Genomic DNA, 7727 nt, shown 5'->3' on the forward strand with positions numbered 1-7727 from the left:
TTTGGCTTGGGCAAGCCAAGAGACGGCACCACTGACTGAGTACCTTCCCATCTGTGAAGCAAAAACAGTTGCCGGCAGAATGGGAAAATGCACAGAAGTGGATGGGTGAGAAGGGCCAGTGAGTAAAACTGCTTGTCATGAAAGCCTTGAGGGCCTGAATTCAATTCCTGTAACTTAGAGCAGAAGGTGAGAATCTTCTCTAGAAAGTTATCCTCGACATGTCTGAATGGCTTCTCCCTTGGCATAATAAATGAAACTGGGCCAAATTTAGAGTAAAAAGGCAGGTTGATTGCAGTTCACTGACCTCACAGGACGGGGTCAGTGAAGTTGAAAGCCTGGGCTGCGTTAGAGGCTTCTTAAAGGGGAGGGGAGTTGTGACGTGATGGCCTTATTTGGTGAGGTTAGGTCCAGTGGTCACTTTAGAATAGGAACTAGGAGTTGGCATTGTCTACCGTTTGGCACAGGCTTTTGAAAGGGGAGACTTCTGGTAAAAGAGAAGGGCTGGGACCTACCGGCCCAGGCCATCTTGCCTTTGTCCCCAAACCTCTGGCCCAACAATGTCTACATGCTAGCTGCTGCACATGCGAACCCTCCCTCCAATCGTGCACACAAGAAAAAGAAAGAAAGAGAGAGAAAGAAGAAAGGAAAGAGAGAGAGAAGAAAGAAAGGAGAAAGAAAGGGGAAAGAAAGAGGAAAGAAAGAAAGAAAGAAAGAAAGAGAGAGAGAGAGAGAGAAAGAAGAAAGAAAGAAAGAAAGAAAGAAAGAGAAAGAAAGAAAGAAAGAAAGAAAGAAAGAAAGAAAGAAAGAAAGAAAAGAAAATGATGGTGTCCTGGTTTGGCCATAGGACCTAGGCCTTGCTAGGACATGAAGTTTTCTAGAATCCTCTGGGAAGATAAACCAAGGAAAGATAAACCGCGGTCTCACGATCACCTTGCGGCTTGGGGACAACCAGGTTAGCCTGGGGTGGCCAGAAACCAAGCGGAGCTCCTAAGCGAGCCCGGCTGGAGTCGGCAAGCTAGCCCGGCGCCCCGTGCCAATCATTCGGTAGGCCCCGCCCCCACGCAGGCCCGTTTTCCCACCCTCCCCAGCGCGCGCGCGCTCGCCTCCTACGTGCGCGCGCCGACGCGAGCTGTGATGTGACGTTGGCGGGCGCGCGCAGCGTGGCTCCCGGAAAGGAGCGGAACCTCCAGGAAGCTGATGGCCGGGATGCGGTGCCCTAGTGGCCGCCCGCCCCCCCGGAGCCGCGGCCCGCCCAGCAGGTGAGGCCGGGGTCCCGAGGGGCGAAGGCAGCGGGAGGCTGCGGTCCTGTTCAGCCGTCCCCACCGCTACATCCGGGCCGGGCCGGAGCCCCATGACCCCGGTGACAGGTGCTTGTCCCTGGACACCGTGCGGGGTCTCCGGAGCGCCCTGGCGAGTGTGGGCTGAGGGAGAAGGACTCTTGCTCCCAGGCCTGGATGGCCCCTGCCTGCCTCCCGAAATCTGACCCTGACGCATGTATCATCATGTATTTGCTTTGCTCTGCGCTTTGGGGAAGTTTCCTGGGAAGATTTCCCGGTGGGAAAAAAAATGGAGCTGGTTGAGAGAGAGAAAGAGAGAGTGATGGTGCACGGTTATGTTTCTCAACTTGAGTCATGCGTGGACTCCTTTTAAAGGGACAAGTCTACCCGTTTCTCAGGAATATAACCCCAGAACCTGCAAGGGCACCACAGACCCGAGCTAGGTGAACACAGGTGCAGAGACCATATGTTACTAGAAAACAAAAGAGATGCTTTATAATTGAAGACCCGCATGTTACATAGTAAACTAGAGGTCAATTACAATCCTAAATTAGACACCCAGTTAAAGTTAGGTTTTAGTCTTTCATGTATTCAGCTTTTGTGAGAGGAAATTACCCACATTTCCATCCTCAGAGAGGGCTAAGGTCTGTGTTGTGTTACCTTATGTTTCAAGTGTCTTTGTATCTGGTTTGTTAATTGTCTGATGTAGTCGCAGAACTATGCTTATTTATATGAGTAGTTTAAGAAAAATAAGTAAATATGATTTACTACCTGTTTTAAGATTTAATTTATCATTACCGTATATGTGTGATAATACCGTATATGTGAGTGGATGATGGGGGGGCATCCATATGCCTTGCCCCAGGTCTGGGGTTTATAGAACAACTCTTTTTGGGGTTCCAGGAAATTAATTCAGATAACTGGGATTGCGCGGTAAGTGCTCTGCCTGCTGAGCTATCCTGCCAGCCCCCACCACCTGTTTCTGAATGTCACTGAATTCATGGCTTACATCCTTTTTTTTTTTTTTTTTTTTTTTTCCAGAGCTGAGGACCGAACCCAGGGCCTTGCGCTTGCTAGGCAAGTGCTCTACCACTGAGCTAAATCCCCAACCCCAGCTTACATCCTTTTAGCCCTATCAGGAAATGTGTGATCAGAGACTTTGAGACAAGAAAAACATGAGAATTGATCTACAGATCTGTCTTCTCTATGTATTTGTTCAGCATGTTTATTTAAAATAGGCTACGAATGAATCATGAGATTTGGAGTACGGGAAGACAGTAGAAAGTATAACGACTATATATGTGTGTGTGTGTATATATGTATATATATGTATGTATGTGTGTGTGTGTGTGTGTATATATATATAGTTTTTACCCAGTGGCCTTGAAAGAGGTGTAAGTGTGCAAGCAGGTTGTGAGGAGGGAGCAGCATTTTTTTTAAGATGTGTTTATTATGTACACAGTGTTCTGCCTGCATAGACACCTGCATGACAGAAGAGGGAACCGATGGTTGTGAACCACCATGCAGGTGCTGGGAATTGAACTCAGGACCTCTAGAAGCACATCCAGTGCTCTTGACCTCTGAGCCTTCTCTCCAGCCCAGGGAGCAGCATTATTAGAAGCCAGAGGCCAATATTAGAAGGGCTTGTGTGGGAATAGGCCCACCTTGCCAGAGCAAAGAGATATTCTTGAGAGTGAGGCAAGAACAGGTTGTTGATACAATGTGGGGACAGTTGATGGATTGAGGTTTTCAGGTGCTACGTGGAGAAGTTGGTATTGATCTACAGGCTTTCAGGTTTTTCTTTGGCCAGGCTCTGAAGGTAGTGTTTCATAAAGAGTGTTTACAGTGAAAGCAGAAGCGGCTTCCCACAAGCTCGGTCTTGGAGTCACGTTGTCTGCTGTGGCCATCCTAGATGTGTGGGATGTTGATGAAGAGCTGACAGGATCCTGGGGCCTGGGAGATGGCGTAGAGGGCAAGGTGCTTGCTCTGGAAGTGTGAGGACCTAATTCAGATTCCATCGCTGGGGGAGGATGGGGAGCAGGGGGATCCACGCCTGGCCAGTTGGGGAGCTCCAGGTTCAGGGAGAGGCCTTGTTTCAGATGTGGAAGTGGGGAGTGATTGAGAAAGATGCTTGGTGTTAATCTGGCCTACACACACACACACACAAACGCACACGTGTACCTGCACACACATGAACATATAGACACAAAAGAATTGGCAGGGCTTAATGAACGATGGACTGTTGGCACAGGAGAAGTGAGAACTGAAGCGGAGGACAAGGCAGCCATGCTGGAGGTGGTGCCTCATACATCTGGAGAATCCAGAAGTTGAAATGTTTAACCCAGACTTGGCTTAACTGAGCTTAAGGTTTCAGGGCTTTAATAAGCTGAAGATACGGACCTGGGCCTGGAGGAAAGTCTTTCTGGGGGAGACTGCAGAGCTGGTATAGGGAAAGTGTGGACTGTAGAAGGCCATTCAGAGCGGCGACCAGGGCAGTACATGAGTAGTAGCGGTAGGGCAAGATTGACAAGGACTTGCTGCTTAAAAGTACCATTTGATGTGGATGTCGGAGAACTATGGAGCATGCGTGCAGCTCCGTGCATTCTCCAAGTTGTTTTGCTGCATCTTCCACCAGGAGCTGAGTCACCGCTGCACAGCAGCCTTCACCTCGAAGCTCACTGCAGTCATTTCTTACAAGCTCTGCTAGTGCAGTTGCTCAAGGTTCTCCTTTGATTCTCTGATACTTAAACCATTCGTTTTTGAAATACTCTTCATGTCATCTCAAGTTTTCTGGCTCACAAGTATTTGTGATTTGATTGGTCATTTTCAAGCGTGTTGTGATGGTTACTGTTTGGTTGTTAACTTGATTGGTTGGGAAATCCTCAGAGATTAGTAAGGCATGCCACTTTCAGCCATGTCTGTGAGGGCATTTCCACACAGGATCAGCAGAGCCTGTTAGCCCACTCTGTGGGAGACTTCCCTGTAGGCCAGGTACATAAATGGAGTAAAAAGAGAAAAAGGAGAAAGACAACTAGACCTAATTCAGCAGAGCCTTTCTGCCCCCTCTTTCTCTCTGCTTCCTGGCCGCCATGATGTGTCCTGCTCTGCCATGCCCTCTGAAACTGTGAGCTAAAACAAGTCCTTCCACTGTAAGAGGTTTTCTCCAAGGTGCTTATCACAGGGCTGAAAAGTCTGACTAACCCAAGTCCGAAAATCCTTGTTTACTGTCTATGTTTTTCACCAAGTAAGCTTCCTGGCTGATGTGTATCTTTTTTTTTTTTTTCCATTAGAGAGACATGGCTGAAGAGATGGCTCAGCATTCAAATACACGTGCTGCTCTTCCAGAGGACCAATGTTAAATTCCCTGCACCCACATGACAGCTCACAACTGTCTATAACTCCAGTTCCAGGGGATCTGACACCCTCACACAGACATAATGGGAGAGACTCACCAAGATATTGCCCCATGGACCAGATGTTGTTGTCACTGTCCTATTGCTGTGAAGAGACAGCGTGACCAAGGCAACTCTTATAAAAGAGAACATTTAATTAGTGGCATGGCTACAGAGGTTTAGTTCATTAACATCATGGTGGGGTAACATGGCTGCACACCTGGCACTAGAGCAGAAGCTAAGAGTTACAGCCTGATCCAGAAGCACAAAGAGACTGGGCCTGGCGTGGGCTTTGAAAACCTCAAAGCCCAACCCCAGTGGCACACTCTCTCCAACAAGGCCACACCTCCTAATCCTTCTCAAGTAGTGCCACTCCCTTATGACTAAGCCTTCAAATACATGAGCCTATGGGGGCCATTCTTTTATATATATTTATATAAATTAATATATATATTAATTTATATAAATATATAAGTTATTAATTATATATATTATTTTATGTACATTAGTGTGAAGGTTTCAGATTCCTTGGAATTGGCATTACAGATAGTTGTAAGCTGCCATGTGGGTGTTGAGAATTGAACCTGGGGCCTTTGGAAGAGCAGACAGTGCTCTTAACCACTAAGCCATCTCTCCAGCCCATGGGCTCCATTCTTAGCCACAGGCTTTATTTCCTTACATGATGTTCTGCTAAGGGGACCCAAAACCTAAAATCACAAAGGTTCTTGCTTTCTCTGGCAATAGGCCTAGTACAATTTAGAACATGTTTAAAACATGACAGCAATATTAGAAGTTTGCTTGCCTGAGCTCTGGTGCCAAGATTCCTAGGTGTAGAAATAGCCTTTGGAGTTTACATTTTAAGATCAAGTTACAGTATTGTGACTTCTTGTCAACAATCAGCCTTACATCAGTCCTCAGTGAAAGTATTAAGCAACTTATGGACTGTCCCTTTCTGTCAGAATTCTCACATACCTTAAAAGGGAAGTCCCGGAGATGAAGAGAATTAATCACTCAGAGTGCTTGCTGCTCTTCCAGAGAATTCACAGTCAGTTCTCAGCACCCATATCAGGGGGCTCATAACCTCTCCAGCTCTAAGGGACTTGATGCCCTCTTCTGACTGCTGTAGGCAAGTGTGTATGCATGCATACACACACACACACACATACAAATAACAATAAATTTTTTAAAAGATATAGGGTCCTAAGACAAATACCAGAAGCTGTAAAGTTTGCTAAGTATGCCGTGATCCTTGGTAAGGTGCATCTTAGAAGTGTATTCTCTTTTCTTGGCCCCATCCAAGTTCTTCTCTACCTCCACCTCTTATTGGCACCAGGTTTCCTGGGCTCTGAGCTCTCACAGCTGAGAGTCCGTAGAATTTAACAGAGCTGTTGGTAGCTTTCTTCATCGTTTCCCGAATGAGTGTTGTTGGAAGTTTTCTTATGATGGTCCTTATCCTGTCACATTCATAGTACTGAGCCATTTATGGCTTTTCTTCTCCTGCAGCCAGTTTGTGTTTAATAGTACATTTAACACTTTTTTCTTAGCTCAACTACCTCTCAACTGTCACTGGTTGTTTTGTGCAGTCCCTACGTCTTGAGTTTTTTTTAATTTAGATTATTTTCTTGTATGTCTATGAATGTTTTCCCTAAATACAGGTCTGTACTGCATGCATGCCTGGTGCCACACAGGTCAGAAGAAGTCAAAAGCATTGGGTCCTCTGGAACTGGAGTTATAGATGGTTGTGAGCTACCATGTGGGTATTGGGACTGGAACCCAGGTCCTCTGCAAGGGCAGCAAGTGCTCTTAGCTGATAAATCATCTTTTCAGCCCTTGTCTTGGGTTGTTAAATATTTAAATCTTTAGGGAATTGAATTTTTCACTATATTAAAGTGCTTTAAAAGTTATTTTACAAAATACATGAAAACTAATTTTAACATCTTTAATTGAAATAATTTTTACATTTTATATGACTTTTTTTTTTTTTTTAAGACAGGGTTTCTCTGTGTAGCCCTGACTGTCTTGGAACTTGCTCTGTAGACCAGGCTGGCCTTGAATTTACAGAGCTCCACCTTTGCCTCTGCCTGGAACTAAAGCCGTGTGCCACCACTGCCAAGCCACCACAGAAACATTCCTATTTAGCAGGCATGACCGCATGTATACGTGGGTGCATGTGTGCTTGTATGTGTGTGTGCGCGTTTGTGTTGTATCCCTCTGTACTGGGTTATGAATTCTTAAGGGTTGGGTTTAAGTCAGATTACCTGTGTAGCTCTCACTCCGAGTGTAGCGGGTACTGGCCCCTGCCTGGGATGGATGTAAGGAGAAAGTCAACACAAGTGTAACACCAGAGCCCCCTGCTATGTTAGAAGCTCTCACAGAAGCTCATGCTCCCTTTGCACCCTGAGGGGTGCAGGAATTCCAGCCAGTAGATCCCAAGAGGGGTGTTCTACAGAAGATGAGGCATTCACAGCTTGCTTTTGGTGTAGAGATCTATTGGGATCTATGATGGCTGCCTGAGGAGCTTTTGCTGTGATGTCCATGTCCAGCACCTGCCCAGACCGTGCAGAGGCCACATGGGTCGGAATAAGGCTAGTGCAATGAAGATCTCAGACATTCTGTGTTTATATTTTTACATTTAATGTGGTTATCTTTATTATTTGCTACAATGGGCATAAACCCAGAGCCTTGCCCATGCTAGGCAAATGCCTCAGCCTACTTTTTACTTTTTAACTGAAACCAGTCTCTCTAGCTTCCCCAGGCCATTCCTGAGTCCACTGCATTAGCCAGGAGGGCATTGCACTTGCAGTCCACCTGTCTTAACCTCCCGAGTAGCTGGGTTTACAAGCCTGGGCCACCACGTCTGGATGATATGTTTCATTCCGTTCCTTTAAATAGCTGCACATCGCAGGCAGCCGCTTTATGAGTCACGAGGTGTTGGGGCCCTTATTCCATATCAGAGGAGCTAGGGCTTTTCCCCCTCACTAAAAGAGAAAAGTAGGGGAACAGAGGTTTCTGTGTGATTTGAAAAGATAAATCTAATGTAGAGGTTCTTAGGTTTTTT

This window comes from Psammomys obesus, unplaced genomic scaffold (genome assembly GCF_907164565.1).
Source record: "Psammomys obesus unplaced genomic scaffold, mPsaObe1.curated_primary_1811, whole genome shotgun sequence".
Classification (NCBI taxonomy): domain Eukaryota; kingdom Metazoa; phylum Chordata; class Mammalia; order Rodentia; family Muridae; genus Psammomys; species Psammomys obesus.